The 25,892-nt window shown below is 36.9% G+C and overlaps 1 protein-coding gene across 19 annotated transcripts in view; it reads right to left on the bottom strand.

The window, feature by feature from the left end:
• TDRD15 (tudor domain containing 15) overlaps window positions 1-25,892 on the bottom strand; it is a 320,944-nt gene that overhangs the window by 159,985 nt on the left and 135,067 nt on the right. Inside the window, exon 8 of one of the 19 annotated variants that reach the window (XM_077152191.1) lies at window positions 14,085-14,631. The exons of the other annotated variants lie outside the window; for them this stretch is intronic. The gene's annotated coding sequence lies outside the window, so the exon portion shown is untranslated. Of the gene's footprint in view, window positions 1-14,084; window positions 14,632-25,892 lie in introns of those variants that run through there. 19 annotated transcript variants of the gene reach the window in all.

Here is a 25,892-nt window from a genome sequence, read left to right as displayed (position 1 = left end):
TGCTGAAGTAGAGGAATACTACTGATTTTTTTAAGTTCTTTCTTGTATCAATATCACCACTCTCTTACTATTTCAAATAGCTTTCTGCATAAAATATCATTCCACATATGTATATTGACAGTTGATTCTCTTCATTTTCAACTTTTATTCTTCTTATATACTTATTTCCAATGAGTATTTCAATCCACCTTTTCAAAATCTAGTATCATAAGAATTATGATGGACTTTCCTACAGGTTAGAGCTGGTGTGTGTAGTTTTTAAAAGCTTTCTGTGTGATTCTGATATATACACTCACCTTCACCTACTGCTCTAGCTATTTATTTAGCATCTCGTGTGGGCCCAGCACTGGAAGGCAAAGACAAGGTGTAAGGCATAGATTTTACCCTTGAATCACTTGCTCTCTCAGTGGGGAGACAAAACAAGTACTGGAAATGATCAGAATACTAAGTACTAGATTTACTGGGAAATTATATACATGGAAGAACACTGAGATAAATGCTGCAGGAGACCAGCAGAAATAAAGGACAGTTAGGTTGCATGTGAAAGTCACTATTAGACACAGGAGTTTTTATAAAGGACAATAAACAAAATGTAATTCTCCCCTGTTCCTTTGGGAAGAAGGTTTATAGTAGTGGTTTTCTCCACTTGCCATCTAGTTTACTTTCCAGTAAAGGATCTGGAAGTGAAAAACGAGGCACATTGATGGAGCAGGCAAAACTGGCTTAAGGCATTCTGATTACATCCTTTCACTTAAAATTAAGGGTCTATGGCACAACCATCAGAACTGAAGTGCCTGGTGGAGCTGGTTCATGTCTAGTAAACACCAGTGACCCCCCAAGCATCATGACAACCAAAGCCTCCCAGCCCCCATAAATTCCTACACCACCCAGTACTGCAACCACCGATCCCCAGACAAAACTCTGACTGAATGTTCGTTCATTCATCACTTACCCAACAAACTCCATGGTTAGTATGCGTACAGTATGGTTCTATGCAATAGAAATACAGAGGAAAGACTTAGGCGAAGATGCTGCCTTCACAGAGCTAGGACTCTGATAGAGAACACGAAACGTATACACTCATCAGAGACCACAAAACAGCGCACGGTTCATGCAGACAAAAGAGGTACGAAAAGCTACAGGAGCTCACAAGATGAGAACATCACATTTGTTGGGGAATCAACGAAGACATGATGGAAGATGTACACTGACTGGACAGTGAAGGATGGGCAGGATATAAACAGATGGAGACACGGAGGGGCATTGCGGGAAGAGGTCACGGTTGTGGAAAAAATATTTGAGGCCTGCTTGGGCAAGACAATCAGAATCTCCGATTTCTCAGGCAAGGACCCTGTTGCTTCTGATAGCCCTCTGAAAGACCCTAAAAGCACTATGGCCTTCTCCTTCCTTATTAATACCAACAGGGAGGCATCACAAACCTACCTCTCCCTCAGCCTCCAGTAGTGTACATTTCTCAGATTCTATGTACCCCCTCTTCATGTTCTTCTGCCCAAGAAAAGCCTTTACAGAGTAATATATCTTATATTATGTTTTCAGGTTTGTTCTGGTGACACACAAAACTTAAGTACCCCAAAGATGTAGGACTTGAATCCCAGGGGCTATTGCCCCTTACAGGAATGGAGCATCTGGGCATTTCTTTGCACCCTCACTATCACCTTTTCTGTTTAAGCCTCCTGTGTCTCCCTAACAGGGCACAAACTCTCCCTCTGAGGCTCTACAGCAGCCCCTTGCTTGTTCATCATAGCCCACATCCCACACTAAATTAATTATCTGTGTGACAGTTTATTCCCTTTATAGGGAATATAGGGAAACCAAAATGGACAGAGCACATGTGTGATCAGGCCTCTGGTTTGACACGTTTCTACTCTGACCCGTGAGGTTCCTGACAAGCAAAGTTAGCACTCTATCCCAAACCCAGGGAAACCCACATGAAAGGCTCTGTTTATCACAGTAACTCAGGTAAATACAGTTGTATTATTCAATATACGAAGGAAGCAGAAGAGTTCTGATCCCATGGGAATCACAAGTGACACTGGTTGCATGAGTTTGAGAACCAGAACTCTGTTAATCTTTTCCAGGAGCAAAGCTGGCCCATCCTTATAGGAAACTGATACTCAGATAAATTCTTCACTTTCGTACTGGCCAAAAAAATTACCCACCACCATCCAGTATTTTCAGAGCAGCATTTCACTCTCTATAGAAGGGGATAGCCAAGGAATAAGGTGATACCAGAAGTCAGGATTTCAGGGCTGTCCTGGACACACAGATCCAAAAGAATAAATAGGCAATTGGTGTTTCCAGAATGCCCTGTGAAAAGGAGGGCATTCTGGACTAAATTCGGAAGCCACAAATATTTACCTTATTTTTATTTACTATTATTTTTATCTGCCTATTTCTTCCACTTTTAAGGACTACTGTGATGACAATGGGCCCCTGGATAATGTAGGATGACCTTCCGGTCTTCAGGCCAGCTGGTTAGATATATCTCAACTTCAATGGTTGGGTGAATGACTAAGACTTGAGAGTGTTTTGCAAGAGGCAGGCAGATGAGGATAGAAGTGTAAGATGTGCACATCAGAATGACAGTGAGGTAACTGTCAGGATTCATTTTACCATTATACTCAAGGAAATGACATTTATAGCATGACTATCATTGTATTAAACGTTTTAGGCATAAGGACAGGTGAGCAAACTTCATGGAATTGAGGATCTAAATACAGAACTAAGAAAAATAAACGTGTGGGCATGGATTTGCAAAAATGCACATATGCAAACAAATCTTAAGCAGAAGGAATAAGGATATGCACAGGCAAAACTAAGTATGGTGAAACTGCCATCACTTTTTTTCTCTATTATAGAATCCTTATTATGAATGGTCAATGTTAAAAATGTGGAACAGATGGAAGTGCTTGTGATGTCATTTGTATTATCTAGTTCATTGCTATACATAAATACACATTTTCTTCCTAGGTCTTATGATTTGGAGTTTGCTCTCTTTACCAGAGTCTTAATAGTGAAATCACATTATATCTATCCTTTTGTGTCTGGCTTATTTCACTCAGCATTACCATCCTCTAGGTTTATCCATGTTGTCATATGCTTCAGGACCTCATTTTGTCTTACTGCTCCATAATATTCCATCACGTATATATACCATATTTTGTTTATCCACTCATCGATTGATGGGCACTTGGATTGTCTCCACCTTTTGGCAAATGTGAACACTGCTGCTATGAACATCAGCATACAAATGTCTGTTCATGTCACTGTTTTCAACTCTTCCAGATATATACATAGTATTGGTATAGCCAGGTGGTAGGGCAACTCGATATTTAGTTTTCTAAAGGAACCACCAAACTCTCTTCCACAGCAGCTGTACCATTATACATTCCTAATAGCAGTGAATAAGTGTTCCAATTTCTCCACATACTCTCCAACATTTGTGGTTTCCTATTTGTTTAATAGCATCCATTCTTATAGGTGTGAGGTGATCTCTCATAGAAGTTTTGATCTGCATTTCCCTTACAGCTAATGTAGATGAGCATCTCTTCATGTGCTTTCCAGCAATCTGTATTTGCTCTTCAAAAAATGTCTTTTCATATCTTTTGCCCACTTCATATTGGGTTGTTTGTTCTTTTGTTGCTGATTGTGTAATTTCTTTATATACACAGGATATCAAACCTTAATCCGACATAGTTGCCAAATATTTTCTCCCATTAAGTTGGCTGCCTCTTCACCTTTTTTTGCAAACTCTTTTGAGGCGCAGAAGGTTTTGATTCTGAGGAGTTTTCCATTTATCTCCTTTTTCATTTGTAGCTTCTGCTTTAGGTGTAAAGTTCAAGAAGCTACCTCATATTACTAGGTCTTGAGGATGTTTCCCTAATGATACTGGCTCTTACACTGATCCAGTTTGAATTAATTTTTGCAAAGCGTATAAGATGGGGTCCTCTTTCATTCTCTTGGCTATTGATATGCAGTTCTCCCAAGCCATTTATTGAAAACACTGTTCTGTCCCAGTTCAGTGTAATTGGGGGTTTTGTTGAAGATTAATTGACCATAAACTTGATGTTCAATCTCTGCACTCTCTATACAGTTCCATTGGTCAATACTTCTATCTTTGTGCCAGTGCCATGCTGTTTTGACCACTGTGGCTTTATAGTATTCTTTAAAGTTGGGAAGTGTTAGTCCTTCCGTTTTGTTCTTATATTTTAGGATATCTTTAGCTACTTGAGGTTTCTTTCTCTTCCAAATAAATTTGATAACTAGCTTTTCCAAGCCTTCAAAATAGGTTGTTGGAGTTTTAATTGGTATTGCATTGAATCTGTAGATTAATGTAGGTAGAACTGACATCTAAATGACATTCAACCTTCCTATCCATGAGCACGAAATATTTTTCCAACTATTAAGATCTCCTTTGATTTCTTTAAGCAGTGTTTTGTAGTTTCCTATGTATAGGTCCTTTACATCCCTGATTAAATTTATTCCTAAATACTTGATTATTTTAGTGGCTATTTTGAATGGAACTTTTTCCTTAATTGTCTCCTCAGTGAGGTCATTACTTGTATACAGAAACACTACTGATATTTGTACATTAATCTTGTATCCCACCGCTTTGCTGAATTTATTAGCTCAAGCAGCTTGTCATGAATTTCTCAGGATTTTCCAAATACAAGATCATATCATCTGCAAATAGTGAAAGTTTTACTTCTTCCTTTCCAGTGTGGATGTCTTTTATTCCTTTCTTCTACCTTATCACTCTAGCTAGAATTCTAGAAAATTTTAAATAATAGTGGTAACAATGGGCGTCCTTGTCTAGTTCCCCATCATGGGGGAATGCTTTCAATCTCTTGCCATTGAGAATGATGCTGGCTGTGGGTTTTTCATGTATGCCCTTTATGATAATAAGGAAGTGTCCTTTGATTCCTAACTGTTGAAGTGTTTTAAGTCAGAAAAGGATGCTGAATTTTGTGAATGCTTCTTCAGCATCAATCAATACGCTCATTTTCTTCCCTTACAATTTGTTAATATGTTATATTAACATTGATTAATTTTCTTATGTTGAATCACCTTTGCATTCCTGGTATAAACCCCAGTTGGTTGTAATGTTTAATTCTTTTAATATATCATTGGATTTGAGTTGCTAAAATTTTGTGGAGAATTTTTGCATCTATATTCATTAGGTAGATTGGTCTGTAATTTTCCTTTCTTGTAACATCCTTATCTGGTTTTGGTATTAGAGTGATGTTAGCTTCATAAAATGAGTGTTACTATTTCCTCATTTTTGGGGAAGTGTTTGAGCAGAATTGGTGTTAGTTCTTTTTGAAATGATCAATAAAATTTCCCCTGTGAAGCCATCTGGCCCTGGGTTTTTCTTTGTAGGAAGATTTATTTTAATAATTAATTGAATCTCTTTACCTGTAATTGGTTTGTTAAGATCTTTTGTTTCCTTCTTGTAAAGTCAGTGTCAATAGTTCATGTGTTTCTGGAGATGTGTCCAATTCAACTAAGTTGTCTAGTTTATCAGCACACAGTTGCTCATGCAATATCCTCTTGTGGTTTCTTAAACTTCTCCAGGATCCGTGGTAATGACCCTCCTCTCACTTCTGATTTTATTTGCACAACTCTCTCTCTTTTTTTTTTTAATTTATCGGTCTAGGTATAGTCCATCAATTTTATTGATTTCTTCAAAGAACCAACTTTTGGTTTTGTTGAGGCTTTCTATTGATTTTTTTGTTCTCCAGTTCATTGATTTCTGCTTTAATCTTAGTTATTTCTCTTCTTCTATTTGCTTTGGGGTTAGTTTGCTATTCTTTTTCTAGTTCCTCCAGGTGAGAAGTTAGGTCATCAATTTTTGCTTGTTATTTTTTTTAACATAAGCATTTAGGGTGATAAATTTCCCAGTCAGCACTGTCTTTACCACATCCCGTAAGTTCTAATATGTTGCTTTTTCATTTTCATTCATCTCCAGGCATTTACCAATTTCTCTAACAATTTCTTCTTTGACCCACTAATTATTTAAGAGTGTACTGTTTAATCTCCACATATTTATGAAAGTTCTGGTTCTCTGGTAATTATTAATTTCCAGCTTGATGCCATCATGATCAGAGAAAGTGCTTTGAATAATTTAAATCTTTTAAATTTGTAAAGACCTGACTTGTATCCCAGCATATGATCTATCCTGGAGAATGTTCCATGAGCACTAGAGAAGAATACATATCCTGGTGTTCTGGGGTATAGTTATCTATATATGTCTGTTATGTCTAATTCATTTATTAAATTGTTTAAGTTCTTTATTGCCTTATTGATCCTCTGTCTGGTTATTCTACCTATAAAGGAGAATGGTGTACTAAAATGTCCCACTATTATTGTTGAAATGTCAATGGCTCCCTTCAATTTTGCCAATGTTTGCCTTATGCACTTTGGAGCTCCTTGATTGGGAGTGTACAAATTTATTATTATTTCTTTTTGTTGAACTGTCCCTTTTATTAATATGTCATGTCCTTCCTTGTCTCTTATGATACCTTTACATTTAAGGTTTATTTTGTCCTATATTAGTATAGCTACTCCTGTTTTCTTTTGGTTACAGCTTGCATCAACATCTTTTTCCATCCTTTCACTTTCAATCTGTATGTATCCTTGGGTCTAAGATAAATCTCTTGTTAGCAGCAGATAGATCATATTTTTTTTATTAATTAAAGAAAAAAAAGAAATTAACACAACATTTAGAAATCATTCCATTCTACATATGCAATCAGTAATTCTTAACATCATCACATAGATGCATGATCATCATTTCTTAGTACATTTGCATCGATTTAGGAAAAGAACTAGCAAAACAACAGAAAAAGATATAGAATGTTAATATAGAGATAAAATAAAATAATAATAATAAAAAAAGAAAAAAAACAAAAGACACAAACAAACAAACAAAAAAACTATAGCTCAGATGCAGCTTCATTCAGTGTTTTAACATAATTACATTACAATTAGGTATTATTGTGCTGTCCATTTTTGAGTTTTTGTATCTAGTCCTGTTGCACAGTCTGTATCCCTTCAGCTCCAATTGTGGAATATACATACGATGGAATATTATGCAGCTTTAAGACAGAATAAACTTATGAATCATGTAATAACATGGATGGACCTAGAAAACATTATGCTGAGTGAGTCTAGCCAAAAACTAAAGGACAAATACTGTATGGTCCCACTGATGTGAACCGACATTCAAGAATAAACTTGGAATATGTCATTGGTAACAGAGACCAGCAGGAGTTAGAAACAGGGTAAGATAATGGGTAATTAGATCATATTTTTAATCCATTCTGTCAATCTGTGTCTTTTAATTGGTAGATTTAGAACATTAACATTCAGAGTTATTACTGTAATGGAAATTCTTGAATCTACCATCTTATCCTTTAGTTTTTGTTTGTCAGATCTATATTTTCTTTTTGTTCTCCCTCTTTTTAACCTTTAAGTAATGCTTACTGATACTCTCCAATCAATTCTATGCCCTCCTCCAGATCTCCTCTCCTTCCTTTTTTTTTTTCAGCCAACAGAACTCCCTTTAGTATTTCTTCTAGGGCACGTCTCTTGTTGGCAAACTCTCTCAGCCTTTGTTTGTCTGTGAAGATCTAAATCTCTCCCTAAATTTTACATGACAACTTGGCAAGATAAAGAATTTTTGGCTGGAGGCATTCTCTTTCACAATCTTAAACATAGCATACCACTACCCTTTCGCCTCCATGGTTTCTGTTGAGTAGTCCAAGCTCAGTCTTATGTAGTTTCCTTTGTATGCAGTGAATCCCTTTCCTCTGGCTGCTTTCATGACTTTTTGCTTCTCTTCAATATTTTACATTCTGATTAGTATGTGTCTTGGAGCAAGCCTCTTTGGATTTATTCTATTTGGAATTTGTTGGGCTTGTATGATTTGAATATATATGTATTTTATAAGGGTTGGGAAATTCCCCCATAATCTCTTCAACTAGTGTTCCTATCCCTTTACTCTTTTTTTCTCCTTCTGGGATTCTTAAATTTGTCCATTTTATGTTGCCTATCATTTATTTCCCTGAGATCTAGTTCTAGTTTATCCATCTTTCTTCCCATTGTTCATTTGTGCATTCGAAATCCAATTGTCCTATCTTCTGGTTCACTCATTCTTTCTTTGAACTCTTCAAATCTGCTGTTGTGTGTCTCTAGTATACTTTTAATTTGATCTACAGTATCTTTCATCTCTGTAAGATCTGCTATTTTTTCTATTTATTCTTTCAAATTCTCCTTTATACTTTTTCAGTGACTTCTTAATATCACTTCTGTCATTCTGAACATCCTTGATTAGTTGTTCCAAGTTCTTTGTCCCCTCTGGTGATTTAACTGGTCATTTGACTGAGTCACATCTTCCTGAATCTTCACGTGTTTTGTGATCTGTGGCAAATGGGACATCGGACTGTCTTGATAAGGTTATTTGCAAGTCGATTTCCTTCACTTGTCTAAGGTTTTGTAACTACTTGGGCTGGCATTGAAAGTTCTCTTTTGAATTTAGTTTGTGGATCCTTCCCCTCCAAACCAAGTCCCATATCTCATGGGGGTGATCGCAATTCCAGTTGAGGCTGTATTGAAAGCTAGGCAGATAGGCAATTTGCCAGACTGCACTTTCTGCTCTTCCCCGCAGATGGCACTTGGAGCTACCTCTTCTCCTCAGGCCCACTTCTCTCCAACCTCAGGTACCAGATGTAAGTTCCACCCAGGACTGTTTGTCTCATATTATGGTGAAAGCTGCCAACTCCAGGGTAGGGCATGGGCAGTGTGTCCTTACGTAGACCCTACTTGTGTGCCTGACAGATCTGGTAGCCCCCAGACTCCCACTTGGGATGACCACGGGCTGTGGGACTGGGTATTTCAGTTTCCCCTGCTCACGGCCAATCCAGAAGTGCCTAGTGGCTGGTCATGGCATTCAGTATGGCTGGCTTCTTTGGCCTTGCATTTCCATCCGCATCCGCCAGTGATCTCTTGGCCTCTATGGGGGAAGGAGAGACATATTGGGACCCAAACAAATCTTTCACTGGCCAGCTATCATCCCTGCACCACTCAGCATCTCCTTCTTCTTCCTGGGGGAGGGCCCCCAAGTGTCCACCAACACAGACCAGGTGCCCACAGCAGCCTGTCTCAGGAGCAGGGCGCAGGCACTGCCCCTGCCAAATGGTCTCTGTGTGCATGGAAAGCAAGCCTGACTGGCTTCCAAGTTCCCCAAGGGAACTCCCAGCCATAGGGCTGCGAGGGAAGATCTCTCAAGCTAGTGGTTGGGGTACGCTGGCATGGTAACTGAGCACACTCACCCCATTCTCTCCATTCCAATTTCTCCACATTTTCATTCAGAGCCTCCCTATACAGGGAAGAAGACCCTTTCTGATCATTTGCACCCTGGAACCACTGTCCTGGTCATTTTTTCTGACCATCTATTAGTGTTGCACAGAGCTGGGATGAATGCAGCCTCTCCTATTCTGCCGTCTTCCTAGAAGTCCTAACATATGCTTAAAACAGTTTTATAGACTTTCATTGTATAGATGTAACAATTTATTTAACTATTCCCTATAGACAGATGTCTAGGTGATTGTCACTTTTCGTTAACATAACCATTGTCAGAAAGGAAAGCCTACTGCATAAATCTTTACACACTTGTACAATTATTTATTTAGGATTCATTTCTAGAAAGTGAATTGCTAGGTAAAATGTTACACACTTTTTAATAAAATGTTTTTACATTGCCTAAGTGCCCTCCCAGAACTGCAGTTTATATTACCACAGCAGAAGTTGAGAATGCCCTATTTGCTTGGACTCTTACCAACAGGGGTATTATCCCCTTTAAATCTTTATCAGTGTGCTAGGTAAAAAAATTTTATCTCATTGCTTTACATTACATCATTTTTTACATTTGTTTGTTGGCTTTTTGTACTTCTTTGATAAATTGCCTTTACATGTATTTTGCCCATTTTCTCTCAAATAATTCATCTTTTTCTTTTGAGTTTTAAGAATTATTTATACACTTAAATGTTAATTCATTGTATGCTATATTTAGCTACATATTTCCTCCATTTGTGATTGCATTAAGTAACTATACAATAAATATTGGTTGAATGAAGAAACAAATGAATGTTATAGATTGCATACTAAAATTATAAGCCCTATAAGGTCAAATATGCGTTCTTCCCCTTTTGTTTTCTGATCTGGATGCCAAGCTATGAAAAGCCTTTCTAATGAAAGACTAGGGGGGAAAAACTGTCTTCTTATAATACAATAGGGTTTTAAAAACATTAAACCTTTAACTCAATTATGTGAAAAGGATTCAACTTAATTTCTTATTAATCCAGATCAACTATTAACAGTTAATTGACTGAATAATCAAGAATTAGCCCACTGATTAAAAGTGCTGATCTTATCACATAATTTTATCATAAACTAAATTTTGCTTATGAATTTTATCTTCTATCCCATTTCTTTGTGTAATTCTGCACTAACACCATGTTATTTCTGTTGTACATGCTCAAACCATCTCTGATATCTGGTAAAGCAAATTGTCATAGAAATTTTCCCCAAATTTCCTGACCTCCATTATTCATTTCTTTTTATCCAGATGAAAGTAAGAATCAATTTGCTAATATTTTTAAACTTGAGCTTTGTGTTGAGTTTGCATTAAATTTATAGTTTATTTTAGCCAGAACTGACATCTTCATAGAAGTCCTCTACTGTGGAAGATATATAAATCAAAAATCTACTCCAGCATTACTTTGCACACCACTGAATCTTCATTTTAAGCTAATCACAATAAAGTCTAATTACCATTAAATTATTATATCGATTTGACACCAAAGATTGAATGTTAATTAAAAAGCAAATTAATTCTGCATTGACATTTGTTTCAATTTATTGGATGGCAGCTTTGTTAAAATATGACACCTGGTTGAAGACAGGTCCCCGAACAATTAAAATATTTGTGATTCCTATAATGGATACAATTCCTCCCCCTCAGAGTAGGATCTGATGGAATCCATTCTTCAAGGCACAGATGATGATAAGTCTGTTTTGCAGAACTAACAGAGGCAAAAATCAGAGTAATGTATGATTACTTTCTTGAAAAATGATGTTTATGGACAATGTGGCCAATATATAGGCAAACAACATCAGACTTACTTGCAGTTAGGTGTGGTCCAGAATGAGACACATCCTAAACGTCCTTTTTCTATTTTCTTGTGAAAAATTATATATATACATAAAAAAGCAATAAATTTCAAAGCACAGCACAATTAGTTGTAGAACAAATTTCAGAGTTGGTATGGGTTACAGTTTCACAATTTTAGGTTTTTACTTCTAGCTGCCTTAGAATACTGAAGACTAAAAGAAATATCAATATAATGATTCAGCAATTATACTCATTTGTTAAACCCTAGTTTCTCTATAAAATTCCACCATCACCTTTAATCTTTTTCCCACTTTTTAGGGGTATTTGGTCTATGCCCATTCAGTTTTTCATGTTGGAAGGGGCTATCAAAAATATTGGATAGGGCGATAAAACTAGTGATGCTTTGGAGAGGCTTGCCCCTCTGCATTTCAGGACTTTTTTGGTCCAGGGACCCATCTTGAGGGTGCAGGTTTCTGAAAAGTTACCCTACTTTTGCTGCATGGAACCTTTGTAGAATCTTTTTTTTTTTTTTTTTTTTTTAAAGAGAGAGGGAGGAAGGGAAGGAAAGACAGAGAAGGAAGGAAGGATGGAAGGAAGGAAGGGAGGAAGAAAGGGAAACATTTTTAAACATTTTCTTGTTTTTATTATATTTTGTTTGTTTGTTTGTTTTTTTTTACATGGGCTGGGGCCGGGAATCGAACCGGGGTCCTCTGGCACGGCAGGCAAGCGCTCTTGCCCGCTGAGCCACCGCGGCCCGCCCCTGCAGAATCTTATATAACACCCTAGGTATTCTTAGAATTGGCAGGAATGGTTCTGGTGGGGGGGTTGGCAAGCTATGTAAGGTAGCAATGTCTAACTGAAGCTTGCATAAGAGGGATGTCCAGAATAGCCTTTCAACTCTATTTGAACTCTCTCAGCCACTGATAGCTTATTTGTGAGATTTATTTTCCGCCTTTTGGTCAGGCCCTTTGTTGATTTCATCGTGCCCAGGGCCAGGTTCATCCTTGTGAGTCATCTCCCGCACCCACCAAGGAGACTTTCACCCCTGGATGTCATGTCCCACGTAGGGGGAAGGCAATGATTTCACTTGCAGAGTTGGGCTTAGAGAGAGAGAGAGGCCACATCTGAGCAACAAAAGAGGTCCTCCAGAGATAATTTTAGGCACACCTATAGTAGACTATTCTTCTCCACTACCTACCTAAACTTTACAAGAATAAGCCTCAAGATTAAGGGCTTAGCCTATTGATTAGGGTGCCCATAATGTCAGGGATTTCCCTGGTGGTAAAATTTAATAGTTCCATGATTTTTCTCCCATCCCTCAAGGGACCTTGCCAATACCTTCTGGTTATTTGCTTAATATCCTCTGGGATGTATCCAGGCATTACATTAAGCTATCCAGGATTAAAGGCTCTCATGCTCATTCTGGGCTCCAGGTGTTCCGATTGTTTAAATGATCTAGACAGGTCGAGTTAAATTATGTGCTACAGAAAATTTAGGTTCTGGACAAAATAAATCTTTCTTCCTTTGGTCTCAAAGAGCATATGAGGTTCTAAAATACAGACAATGTCTTCCTTACCCTGTATTCTGAATTACCTTAATCCTGACCTTCATTCTTATCTCTAAATACCAGGCTATACATATATAAAACAGTATCTCAAAATCCAGAAATAACAATTACCGCTCTGGACTAAATGTGGTTGCTCTATGAGCTTACAATCTAGGCCCCTGTTTTCTTATAAGTATTTTCTAAATGTGACCTTACAATATTTTCTGTTTTGTTTCTGGCTTGTTTTGCCCCACCAAATGTCCCACAGTTGCATTCACAATGTTGTATGCTTCACAACTTTGTCCTTTTTCGTAGCAGCACAATATTCAATCGCATGTATGCGCCATCATTCGCCAATCCACTTCTCAGTCAGGGCATCCTTTGGCCACCTCCATTCATTGGACATCATGTATAATGTCCCAAGTCAAAAGTCCATTAACACTCTCAATTTTTTATAATTTCATTGTACCTAAGAGAAAGAAAACCATAAACACACCCTCACCGAACAGAAAAGCTAAACCTCCCCTTAACTCTTGCCCCTCCCCCCATTATTCATCCCTGGTGTTGCTGTGGTACTGCTGATGTTTTCCTGTTAAATATATCCCATAGTATGCAATAGCAGTTTTCCCCCTATACTCCTAAATTATACACTCTTTGTACAAGATTCATACCTTTAAAGTAGTTCACGCAACAACTTATTTATATCCACGGTGGGACACATGGGTCTACATAACCCCTTTCAATCATGTTCACCTTCAATATGGAAATATTACTTATAGACCCACTAGAGAACTGCCTTCACATCTATCTATTCCCTTACATTTAGGTTCAAGCTCATTAGCTAACCGTTCACCCATCTCCAGCTTCTATATGTCTCTAAATCCCCTATATTCTGTACTATAAGCCTCCAATTTTACCTTTACAATGGTCATAAAAGTGTAGCCACACAGTATCTATCCTTTTGTGTCTGGTTTATTGCATTAAGCATATGTCCTCAAAGCTAATCTATCTTGTCATATGCTTTGGGATGTCATGTCGTCTTACTGCTATATAATATTCCATCCTAGGTATAGAACATGTTTTGTTAATCCACATGTCTGTTGATAGGCACTCAGATTGTTTCCATCTTTTGGCGATTGTGAATAATGCTGCTATGAACATCAGTGTGCAAATATCTGCTTGCATCAATGCTTTCAGCTCTTCTGGTGTATTAGTTTGCAAGCTGCTGGAATGCAGTGTATCAGAAATGAGCAGCTTTTTTAAAAGGGGAATTTATTAAGTTGCAAGTTCATAGTTCTAAGGCTGTGAAAATGTCCAAATTAAGACAAGGCTATAAAAATGTCCTAATTAAGACATACAGGGAAAGATCCCTTGGTTCAAGAAGGCCAGTGATGTTCAGGATTTCTCTCAGCTGGAAAGGCACACAGCATCACCTGCTAGCTTTCTCTCCAGGCTTCTTCAGTGGCTTCCCTGGGGCTCTGTATTTATATTAAAAAAGTGTTAAGAAAAACTTCTAAGGAAAGAGTCTACCTTTCATTCATTTATTTGAGAAATTTGCATTGCATAAGAATTCAGCAATGACCAAGCTCCCTCACAAAACTTTCATATAGGGTAGGGGAAAGGGTAACAGACAGTATACAGGCAAATACATAATACAGTATTATGTAAAGTTTCATGAAGCAAAATAAAGGATAAGGAGATAATGGTAAGAAGGGCTCTTTTAGAATGGTTAGGGATGGATTCTCAGATGCGATGGGGTTTGTGCTGACCTCTACTAAACGAGGAAGAGGAGGCCAGATGATCATCTGGAGGCAGAGCATCCCAATGTGGAGGGACAAGAACATGCGAAGGCCTCAGGACAGTAGCTTGCACAGTCTGAGGTGGCTGATATCTGTATGAAATGAACAGAATGATAGGAAAGGAAGTCAGGAAAGCAGAACTGACTAGAGTAGGTAGATCTGGTTTGAATTTGCTATAGACGTGATGAGAATTCCATGGAGGCTTCTGAACGAGAAAGTGGCATGATCCGATCATTTCTTAAGAAACTACTCTGGCCATTGGCAAGAAGGCTGAAGGCAGTAATGGAAGAAGGGAGACCAGTCAGAAATCCAGGTAAGTGAATAAAGCAGCTTAGATTATGATAGTGGCAGTAGAAGTGGTAAGTAGTAGGACTGGGATATATTTTGAAGTTACAACTAACAATATTTGCTGATGGACAGGACGATTCCAAGACTTTGAGCCTCAGCAACTGGGCAAATGGCCCCAAATTCTCCGGTCACCCCTTACCTCCCTATGACTCTCCAAAGACTCTAATCTGACCCCATTTTCACTCATTCTCAACTCTCATTCACAGGGCTCTCTGGAAGTCATGGTCCATCATCAGTGTAATGATTTGGAGGCTTTCTGGACCCCAGAAAAAAATCTGTTCTTAAAATGAATCCACCCCTGTGGGTGTGGACCCAATTGTAAGTAGGACCTTTGGTGAGTAGGATCTTAACACAATGGAAAAATTTACTATGAGATACGAATGACTAAAAATCAGACTGCCTTATTATCCTTCATTCAGGGGATGGCATGAAACTTACAATCCCACTATGAACACAAATAGAAAACCAGACAAAATACATCAAGTGGTTGTTTTCAGACTTTGGATAACAGGAAGTACAGTCCTGTAATCTCCGAGAGAAGGGAAACAAATGAAGTGAGCCCTTCAATCACCACAGCTTTCCCCTAGAAGTAATTTCTGGACTGCAGCAAAAGGAGTGGGCACATGAGCAGAGATGGCACTGGAACATGGCCATCTGTTCTAGTCAGGGACACTGAGTAAGGAGCTCTGGGAGATCAGCATGGTTGTGATTTTTAGGACAAAGTACTAGAGAGGACAGAGAGCATGAGCCCAAAGTTTGCAAAGGGGTCCCATCCAGTCTTTGGTCATATGGTAATTTGCACCTGCATAGAGTGAACCCCACAAGTCCAGGCAAAGAACAACTCCTGGAGGGCTATAAGATAAATACACAGCCAATACAGGGATGAGAGATACTGGAGTTAGAAGCATCTGTGTGAAGAGAATTTATTTAGTACTTGAAATAGTCAGTAGAGAGCCCAGAAGAATTGTTATGACTAGGTAATAGGGATAAAGTATCCCTAGAATAAAAGGTACTCCAGATCTGCCCTAACAAAGCTTAATGACAAGCCTTGAAAGAATCAAGCTGATAACAGAAGCTTAAGTCTTCCAAAAAAAAAAAAAAAAAAACCCTTCAACATTCTTTAAATAAAGGCAACAAAATCCAAACACTCAACAATATTATATTCATACTGTCTGGGGCCCAAATAGAAATTACTAGATATACAAAGAAGCAGCAAAATGGAACCCATAACTAGGAGTAAAAATTGATCAACCAAAACAGATTCAGAAATGACATAGATGATGGAGTTAATGGACAAGGTGGAGTATAAGGGCCTAAAAGTTCTTTTCAACCAGAAAAACAAAAGGACAAAATAGTATAAAAAAGTTTGCAGACACTGGACATGAGGCAGACAGTATCAGGACGCTTGAGAGAGAGGAAATAACAGAGTAAGCCCCAAAATTGGTCTGACTTACTGTCCAAGAATTTCCTGGCCATAGCACAAATAGGGTGGACCCAGGTGACACCCTGTCAGTTTCCCTGAGTTGAGGAGATGGACCTGAGTCTAGCACAACAGCCTAGAATTCACAGGGCAGGCTACAAAAAAAGAAAGAGCAGCACACAGAAAAAGAGTGCTAGAAGTTTAAGAGCATCTCCCCTTACGGTTTTGGTTAAGTGCTGATCAGTACATTTTGTGAGGAAAATAATCTGTGGTCAAGCAAGAGCTCCCCAAATGGTGAAGAGAAAACACATCCCAGAGATCACAGAGGGACAGGAATAGCTCATTGGCCCACCAGCCAGAGTGAAAAACAGTCATTCATGGGGGCACTAGGAAAGAACTAAGAAGAAATTTACTTAGCAGTAGAGAAAAATTGATCCTAGACCAAAGATTACTCTAGTCTTGCCTACCAAATCTTCAAAACAAACCTTGAAAGATGAAACAGATTCCAAGGAACTTTACTGCATCCTTGAACAGAGTATAAGAATATATACAGTAAAACAAATACTTCAAGCACTGAATAAGACAAAATTTACCACATCTGGCATCTAATAAAAAAGTACCTGGCATGCAGAAAAGCAGGAAAATATGTCCCACAATGAGGATAAAATTCAATTAATCAAAACCGACCCAGAAATAAGACAGATGAAGAACTAATAGTGAGGACAGTAAAAAGATTACTATAGCTACATTATATATGTTGAGGAAAGATTAAGCATGTTAAGTAGAGACACAGAAAATATTTAAAAAGATAAAAATAAAAATTCTTCAGATGAAAAATACAATATCTGAGATTAAAACACTTTATATGGTATTAGAGACTGCAGAAGATTAGTGAACTTGAAATCAAAGCAATTGAAATTATCCAAAATAAAACATACAGAAAAAATGAATTTTAAAAAAGAGCATCAAAGGGTTATGGGGCAATTTCAAGCAATCTAGTACACATGTACCTTAAGCTGCTGAAAGAAAAAGAGAGAGAGGGAAAAAGTATTTGAGGAAGTACAGCTGAAATTTTTCCAAATTTGATGAAAAGCATAAACCCACAGATCCAAGACTCTCACTAATAAGCTGAATAAATACAAGGAAAAATACGCCAAGTTGTATCATAATCCTATTGATGAGAATCAATAATAAGGAAAACAGTAAATAAATAAAGCATAAGAATGACCACAAACACATTTAAAACAATATAAGCAAAAAATACAATGGAATGATATATTTAAAGTACAGAAAGAAAAAAAAGCTCTAACTAAAATTCTGTATCAGGTATAAATGAAAGCAAAATAGCAAAGACATTTTCAGGCAAACAAAAGCTAGAAAATTCACCACCTGCAGACCTGCTATATAAGCAATGTTAAAGGAGGTTGTTCAGGCAGAAGAACATGACACCAGATGGAGACTGGATCTACACACAAAAATAATAAAGAATGCCAGAGATTATATTATATGAGTAAATATAAAATACTTCTCTCATTCCTTAAAATTTATTTTGAAATAATTGACCATTTAAGCAAAAATAAGTAAAATGTATTTTGCATTTATAACAGATACAGAAATAAAATATATGACAACAATAAAAAAATTATGAGATGAAATAATGGAAATATACAGCTGTAAGATGCAGCACTGTGAAATAGTTGTGTACCCCAGAATGGCCATGTTCTCTAATTGTGATTTAAGATTGTAGGGTGGAATATTTTTTATTAAGTTGATTCCATAGAGATATGACACACCTAATTGGGGGTGGGACTTTCTGATTAGGTGGTTTCCATAGAGATGTGCCTCCACCCATTCAAGTTGGGTGGCCTACTGGAGTCCTTTAAGAGGGAACCATTTTGGAAAGAGCTTCAGAGCTAACAAGAAGAAAAATGCCCCTGGGGAAGCTGTTTGAAATCAGTAGCCAAAGGACCAGGAGACACAAGCCATGTGCCTTCCCAGATTGGCCTTTCATGAATCAAGGTATCTTTTTCTGGATGCCTTAGTTTGGGCATCTTTATGGCCTTAGAACTATAAGCTTAAGAAAATCCCTCTATAAAAGCCAAGCCATTTCTGGTATATTACATTTTTGGTAGCATTAATAAACTAAAGCACATGTTTTTATGCTTTACACGAAATGACAAAATATCACTTAAAGGTATTTGATGATGCATTAAAAATGCATATTATAAAACTTATGACAGGGATTAGCACACCACAGCCTACAGGCAAAATCTGGCCCACTGCCAGTGTTCAAACATAGCCAGGCCCATTCATTTATGTGAAATTTACAGATACTTTTGCACTATAGTGGCAGAGTTAAGGAGCTGTTTCAGAGACTGCATATTCTTCAATGCCTAAAATTTTTACCTAAAATATATACTGTTTGGCCATTTACAGAAAGTTTGCCAACTCCTGCCCTAGAGCAACAACTAAAGAATAAAAGAAAGAGGCAATGGAATGCTAAAAAATACTCAAAACATAAGTAAGAGCAGGGGGAAAAGAGAAAAAGAAGAGATGCATCAACTAGATAACAAATAATAAGACAGTAGATACACTCAAACCATATTTATAATTACATAAAATGCAAAAGTTAACACTCCAATTAAAAGCAAGAGATAGCCAGACTTAATAAAATAGGAAGACATTACTATATGCTATCTGGGTCATACAACACGATGTGTTTTCTTTGTTTGCTGAGATATTTGTTTTGGGGGGCCCTGAGTTGTCATGAAAACACTCTGATTCCCCTGGGTCGACAAAGCAGTGAGGATGGGTGTAAACTAACATGGCGAAGGCACAGGGAGAAGGCTGAGACGGCAGGAAGAGAGCCACATGCAGGCGGTGTGCAGGCGGTCTGCAGACACTCCAGGCTGGTCTGACTGCAACCTCATGAGCAGTCTCCTGAGCCAGCACGCTTGTCAGAGCCTTTTCTGTAATTTTGACACCCAAAATTTATGAGATATAATAATGCAATTATCATTCTGAGCCACTAAATTTTGGAATAACTTGTCATGCAATTTATAAAACGTTTTGATGGAATTCAGTAGTGAAACTATCAGGGGCTAGAATTTTCTAGGGGGAAAGACCTTTATAATTAATATTCCATTGATGGATTTGGGGCTATTAAGATTTTCAGTAACTTTGCGTGTTATTTTGATAATTCTTATCTTTTAGGAAATTTGCTCTTTTCATTTAAATCAGTTTAATTTATTGAAATGATGTTACTCATTTTCCATTTAATGTTACAGGACCTATGGTGATTTAACTTCTGTAATTATTGATATTTATATGTCATCCTTAACTTCTTTAATTTATATCTTTAATCTCTTTAATCCACTAGTCTGGCTAGAGGTTTGTCAGTTTTAATGATTTTGGTAAAGAAGAAGTTTCTTGTTTTAATTTGTTTTCTCTTCCCCCTGTCCATTTCACTTTCTGCTTGTTGTATGATTCTTTCCTTGCTTCGACTTACTTTGGGTTTCATTTATTCTTTTATTTTTCCTAGGTAGAAGCCTGGACAATTTATTTTACTCCTTACTCCTTTATCCTTTGTTAATATAAGCATTTTAGTTTTATAAATCTCTCTTTAAGTGCTACTTTAGTTGCAGGTCATAAATTTAGGTATGCTGTGATTTCACGGTCACTCAGTTCAAAGTACTTTCTAATTCCCATGAGATTTCTTCTTTAACACTTGGATTTCAAGAAATATGGTGCTTAATGTCCAATTATTTAGGGATTTGTCAGATATATTTTCTTGGGTTTTATTCCTAATTTAAGTTTATTGCAATCAGGGAGTATACACTGTAACATCTTAGTCTTTCAAATTTATGGGGTCTTAGTTCAGTGACTATTGCCTATGGACTTGAGAAGAATGTGTACGCTACTCTTGTTGGATGCTATTTTCTATAAATGTCAATTAGGCAAAAATGGTTGACAGTGTTGTTCACATCTTCCATATCTTTACTGATTTTCTGCCCAATTATTCTATTTATTAAAAGAAGACTGTTGTGATCTCCAGCCACAATTATGGCTTTACATTTTTGTCCTTTCTGTTCGGTCAGTTATCCTGCATATATTTTAAAGTTAATTGACTAGACTCAAGAGCCTAAAGACCCACACACACCATGTTATATCTTCTTGATGGACTGGCCCTTTTATCATTACAAGATGTTCTTCTTTATCCTTTATAGTAGGTTTTGTTCTTAAAGCTGTTTTGTCATATACAATCACCTCACCACTCCTATGATTAGTATTTACATTGTGTCTTTATTCATTCTCCACGTTTAACCTCTTAAAATGCATTTTCTTTTTTATGACTTAACCTTAAAAGTCATGCAACTTGATGTCTTCCCAACTTGACATTTGTTACAAGTGAGTCATAAGCACAACCAAACTCAAGGAGAGAAAAGTTAGAGTCCACTATTTGAACAGAGGTGGCAAAGTTCTATAACTTTGTAGAATTGCAGATGTGTTCATCTGTTAAAAATTAAATCTGTCACATATCCTAATTCTAAAACCAGAAACAAGACTTAAATATCATATCCATCATGAATAGAAATGCAAAAATTCTTAAAGAAATGTTAGCAAATGAAATCCAGCAACATATCATAACATAGTATGCAAAATTGGGATTAACCCAAGGAATGCAAGATCAGTTTCCCATCCATAAATTACTCATTGTAGTTGTTGAGAAATGGAAAGGGGACGAGATTTTGTTACTCTTATAAGCTAGCAAGTTAGCCTGGCACTATTTATTTTAACTTTTTCTTTATCGTATTATATAACATATATACAAAGTAAAGAAATAAAAAAGCAGTAGCTTTCAAAGCACTCTTCAAAATGTGGTTACAGAATAGATCCCAGAGTTTGTCATGGGCTACCATATGATCCTTTAATATTTTCCCTTCTAGCTGCTCCAGAATATAGGTGGCCAGAGGGCTTCAATACTTTTCTTTATCATCACAATCGACTTTTTTCCTTCTTTTTTTGTGAACAATAACATATATACAAAAAAGCTATAAATTTCAAAGCGCAGCACCACAATTAGTTGTAGAACATATTCCAGAGTTTGACATGGGTTACAATTCCACAATTTTAGGTTTTTACTTCTAGCTGCTCTAAAATACTGGAGACTAAAAGAGATATCAATTTAATCATTCAGCATTCATATTCATTTGTTAAGTCCTATCTTCTATGTATAATTCCACCACCACCTTTGATCTTTCCATATCTCTCTTTGGGGTTGTTTGGGCTATAGCAATTCTAAATTTTTTAAATCAGAAGGGTCTGTCACTAATATGGGGTAGGGAAATGAAACTATCTGATATTCTGGAGAAGCTTGGCCAAGTTTCAGTACTTATCTGGACCAGGGACCCATCTGGAGGTTGTAGGTTTCTGGAAAGTTACTCTAGTGCCTGGCACATTTTTATGCATGCTGGAAGAAAACGCGAGACTGCTGGGTCAGAGACAAGTAATTTTATTACTCACCGTGGTAGTTAGATTCAGGTGTCAACTTGACCAGGTGAAGGCACCTAGTTCTATTACTGTGGACATGAGCCAATGGCATGTGAACCTCATCTGTTGCTGAGTACATGTGCAGTCGGCTAGGAGGCATGCTTGCTGCAATGAATAATGTTTGATTTTAACTGGCTGATGCTGCAATTAGAGACCTCAACGTAGCACAGTCCAAGCAGCTCAGCATACCTCACCTCAGTACTCGCAGCTCAGCCCAGGCCTTTGGAGATGCAGAAAGGAATCACCCCGGGGAAAGCTTGTGGAACCCAGAGGCCTGGAGAGAAGGCCAGCAGAGATCGCCCTGAGCCTTCCCAAGTAAGAAAGAACCTCAGTGGAAAGGTAGCTGCCTTTCCTCTGAAGAACTATACATTAACTAAATAAATCCCCCTTTATTGAAAGCCAGTCCATCTCTGGTGTGTTGCAGTCTGGCAGCTAGTAAACTAGAACACTCATGAAACAGCATGAAACATGAAATAATGTTCACATTGGTTCCTCCTGCCTCTCCCACCCTCAAAGTCTCATGTGGGTGACATAGAAGGGCCCGGGCGAATGCTACACACATAGTGGGTTTGCATCACAGCTAAGGAACTCCAAGGTAAGGGAAACTGGATCTTTTCTAATAGTCAATGTATTAGTTTCCTAGAGTTATGCAACAAGTTACCAAAAATGGTGCTGCTGAAAGTAGTAGTATATTCTCTCACAGTTCTGGAGACTAGAAGTCTGAATTCAAAGTGCCAGCAGGATCAAGCTTCCTTCGTAGGTCTTAGGGAAGGTTCTTTCCTTGCCTCTTCCTAGCTTCTGGTGGTTGCCAGCAATCCTTGGAATTCCTCAGCTTCTAACAGCATCAGTCCCAAATCTGCCTCTGTCATTAAAAGTTCTTATTCCCTCTGTACTTGTGTCTACTCTTTTAAGTACACCAGCCATTGGATGTAAGGCCCATCTTAATCCAGCATGACCTTAACTAATTACATCTACAAAGATCTTATTTCCAAATGAGGTCATGTGCAGGTTTCAGGTGGATATGAAATTTGAGGGCCACTATTCAATGCATTACCATCAGTAAGCCTGTCTGACTTTAACCTTGAAGAAGACACTGTCTTTATTATCTCAAACAGAAAAAAAAAAACTGCCCTCTGCTCAGGAGGAAGATTCTATCACTATCTTCCAAGATTATTCACTATTCAAGCATCCTTGAAAAGATATTTCTGAACAAATTTTGCCAGTGCAGAGACATAAGAGACCAATGGAGAACTGTCTCCCAACAAGTATATTAACAGCTGTTTAAGGACAAAATCCAGATAATCATTTCACACATATTAAAAAATTCATTTGAGGGCAGGCCACAGTGGCTCAGTGGCACAGTACTCGCCTGCCATGCTGGAGACCTGGTTCAATTCCTAGTGTCTGCCCTTGCAAAAAAAAAAAAATGCATTTGACAACAATACCCATTCATCATAAAAACTCTAACAAACTAAGAATGGAACCACTTCAACCTAATTTTTAAAAAATCTATGAAAAACTATAACCAACACCATACTTAATGGTCAGACAGAATGCTTTCCCCACAGCCCTGAAACAAGGCGAGGACATCCCAGCAGCCACTTCCATTCGTCATTGCACTGGAGAGCCTAGCCAGTTTAATAAGACGCAAAAAGAATGAACTTCATACAGAGTGACAGGAAGAGGGAAAACTGTCATTCTTTAAAGATGGTATGACAGTCTTTGTTGAAAATCTTAATCCTACACAAAATCCACTACACTTAAGTGAGTTTAACATGGTTTCAGGAGAAAAGGTCAATATATGGAAATCAACTGAATTTCTATATATTAGCAAAGAAAAATTGAAAATTGAAATAAAAATACATATAACTTAAAATAGCATCCAAAATCATTGAAGATTTGGGGATAAAATTTTTAAAGTATATGCAATATTTGTACTCTGAACACTCAAAACGCTACTGAAATAAATTTAAAAAGACCTAAATTAAATTAAAGAAGTTATATACATGTTTATAGATCAGAAAACTCAGGATAGTTAAGGTATCAATTCAACCCAATTTCAATAAAAGCCCCAGAAGACTTTTTTTTTTTTTTTTTGGCAGAAATTGGCAAGCTGATCCTAAAATTTATATCAAAATGCAAAGGACCTAAGATAGCCACAAAATTTTTTAAAAGAAGAACAAAGTTAGAAAACTAACACTGCCTTACTCCATAAGTATTTATGATAAAACTACAGTAATCTAGATTATGTGGTAGTGACATAAGGATAAACATTTAGATCTACAGAATAGAATATAAATACACTCACATATATATGGCCAATTTTTTTTATATAAAAGAGCCAAGGTAATCCAACATGAAAAGACAGTCTTTTCAAAAAATAGTACTGAAATAATTGTATATTCATTTGGAACAAGTATGAATCTTGATTTTTAACTTAGCTCATAGAAAAAAAACAGTAAGTCTGCACCCATAGGAATGGATTAAAAGAACATGGCTTTTTCTGGGGTGCATGACAACTTCAAATCAGCACCCTGATAAATTGGATTTCATCAGAATTTTAAATTTTTTTCTTTTTTAAAGATACCATAAAGAAAATGAAAGGCAAACTACTACAATAAATGTGCCCAGCAAAGACTGGATCCAGAATATATAAAGACACCCTACAACTCATAAAAAGAACAAAAACCCAAATTGTCATGACTTAACAAAAACAAGGTGTAGGAGTGTTGAAGAAGCACATGAAAAGATGTTCAGCATGATTACTAGCAAGAAAAATGTAAATTAAACTATAATTAACTATCACTACATGCTCATTAGAATTGCAAAATTTAAAAATGTTTGTGAGGATGTGGGGCACTTGGATGTCTCATATACTGCTGGTGGAAGTTTAATTGTAAAACCTTCTTGGAAAGCAGTTTGGCAGTGTCCTAATGGTAAATAAATACCTACTCTGTGACCTAGCAATTCCATTCCAGGTATTTACTTAAGAAAAATGAAAAGAATTGTTCACATAAACACTTGTACAAAAAAGAGTAGTCTCTGTAACTTTATTATAGTCAAAAAACTGTAAATAACCCAAATTTCCATCAATGGGAGAATGGATAAATTGGCATATGCATACCATGCAATATTACTCAGCAATTAAATAGAACAAACTATTGTTAGCTACAAGATCATGGCTGAATCTCACAGATGCTGCAGTGAACAAAAGAAATTAGATCCAAAATAATGCACATTGAATTATTTTATTAATATGAAGATTAAGAACAGACAAAATCACTCTGGCAATACACAACATAACAGTTTGTTTTCGCCTTTATATATGAAAGAAAGACACATGAGGGAAATTTCTGGGACGAGGGTAATGTTCTGCTTAATGTGGATTACAAGGATGCTTATCAACTCATCAGATGACACACTTAAAATGAATGCATTTGATTGTAAGTAAATCATACCTAAATAAAAGACAAATGTATCCTCTCTATCAGCAACAATTAAAACGTAATTTCTAAACATGCCATTGATGGTAGAAAAATTACAAGTATAGTTACAAATTAACAATTCTATTCAAAGTAATTTATAAAAAATATCAACAAAGCATTTTTTAGAACTTGACAAGCTAATATTAGACTTTATACTGAAGAACTAAAAGCCAAAAACTGTCACAATTGTGAATAAAAATATCAAATAGTAGAACTTGTTCTGACAGATGTGAAAACTGATTCTAAAGCTATAGCAAATAAGATAATGCAATATTTATACAGAAATATGCAAACAACCAAAGAAAGGTATATAAAACCTAGAAACAGACCCTCAAATACATGGAAATATATGTAGGACAGAGATACCATTACAAATCTATGGACAGACTAGCCACTAATTTGTGTTGGGAAAATGGTTTAACCATATGAACAAAAAGAAGTAAAACAGTACCACTGAAGTAAAGATGACAAAATTTTAAAACTTTTAGATGGAAAGATAGATCAACACCTTTATGCACTTGAGGTAGGAAATAATTTATTTAACAGATAC

Source organism: Tamandua tetradactyla, chromosome 3 (genome assembly GCF_023851605.1).
Source record: "Tamandua tetradactyla isolate mTamTet1 chromosome 3, mTamTet1.pri, whole genome shotgun sequence".
In the NCBI taxonomy this organism is placed as follows: Eukaryota; Metazoa; Chordata; class Mammalia; order Pilosa; family Myrmecophagidae; genus Tamandua; species Tamandua tetradactyla.
This window is presented reverse-complemented; position numbering and strand designations above follow the sequence as displayed.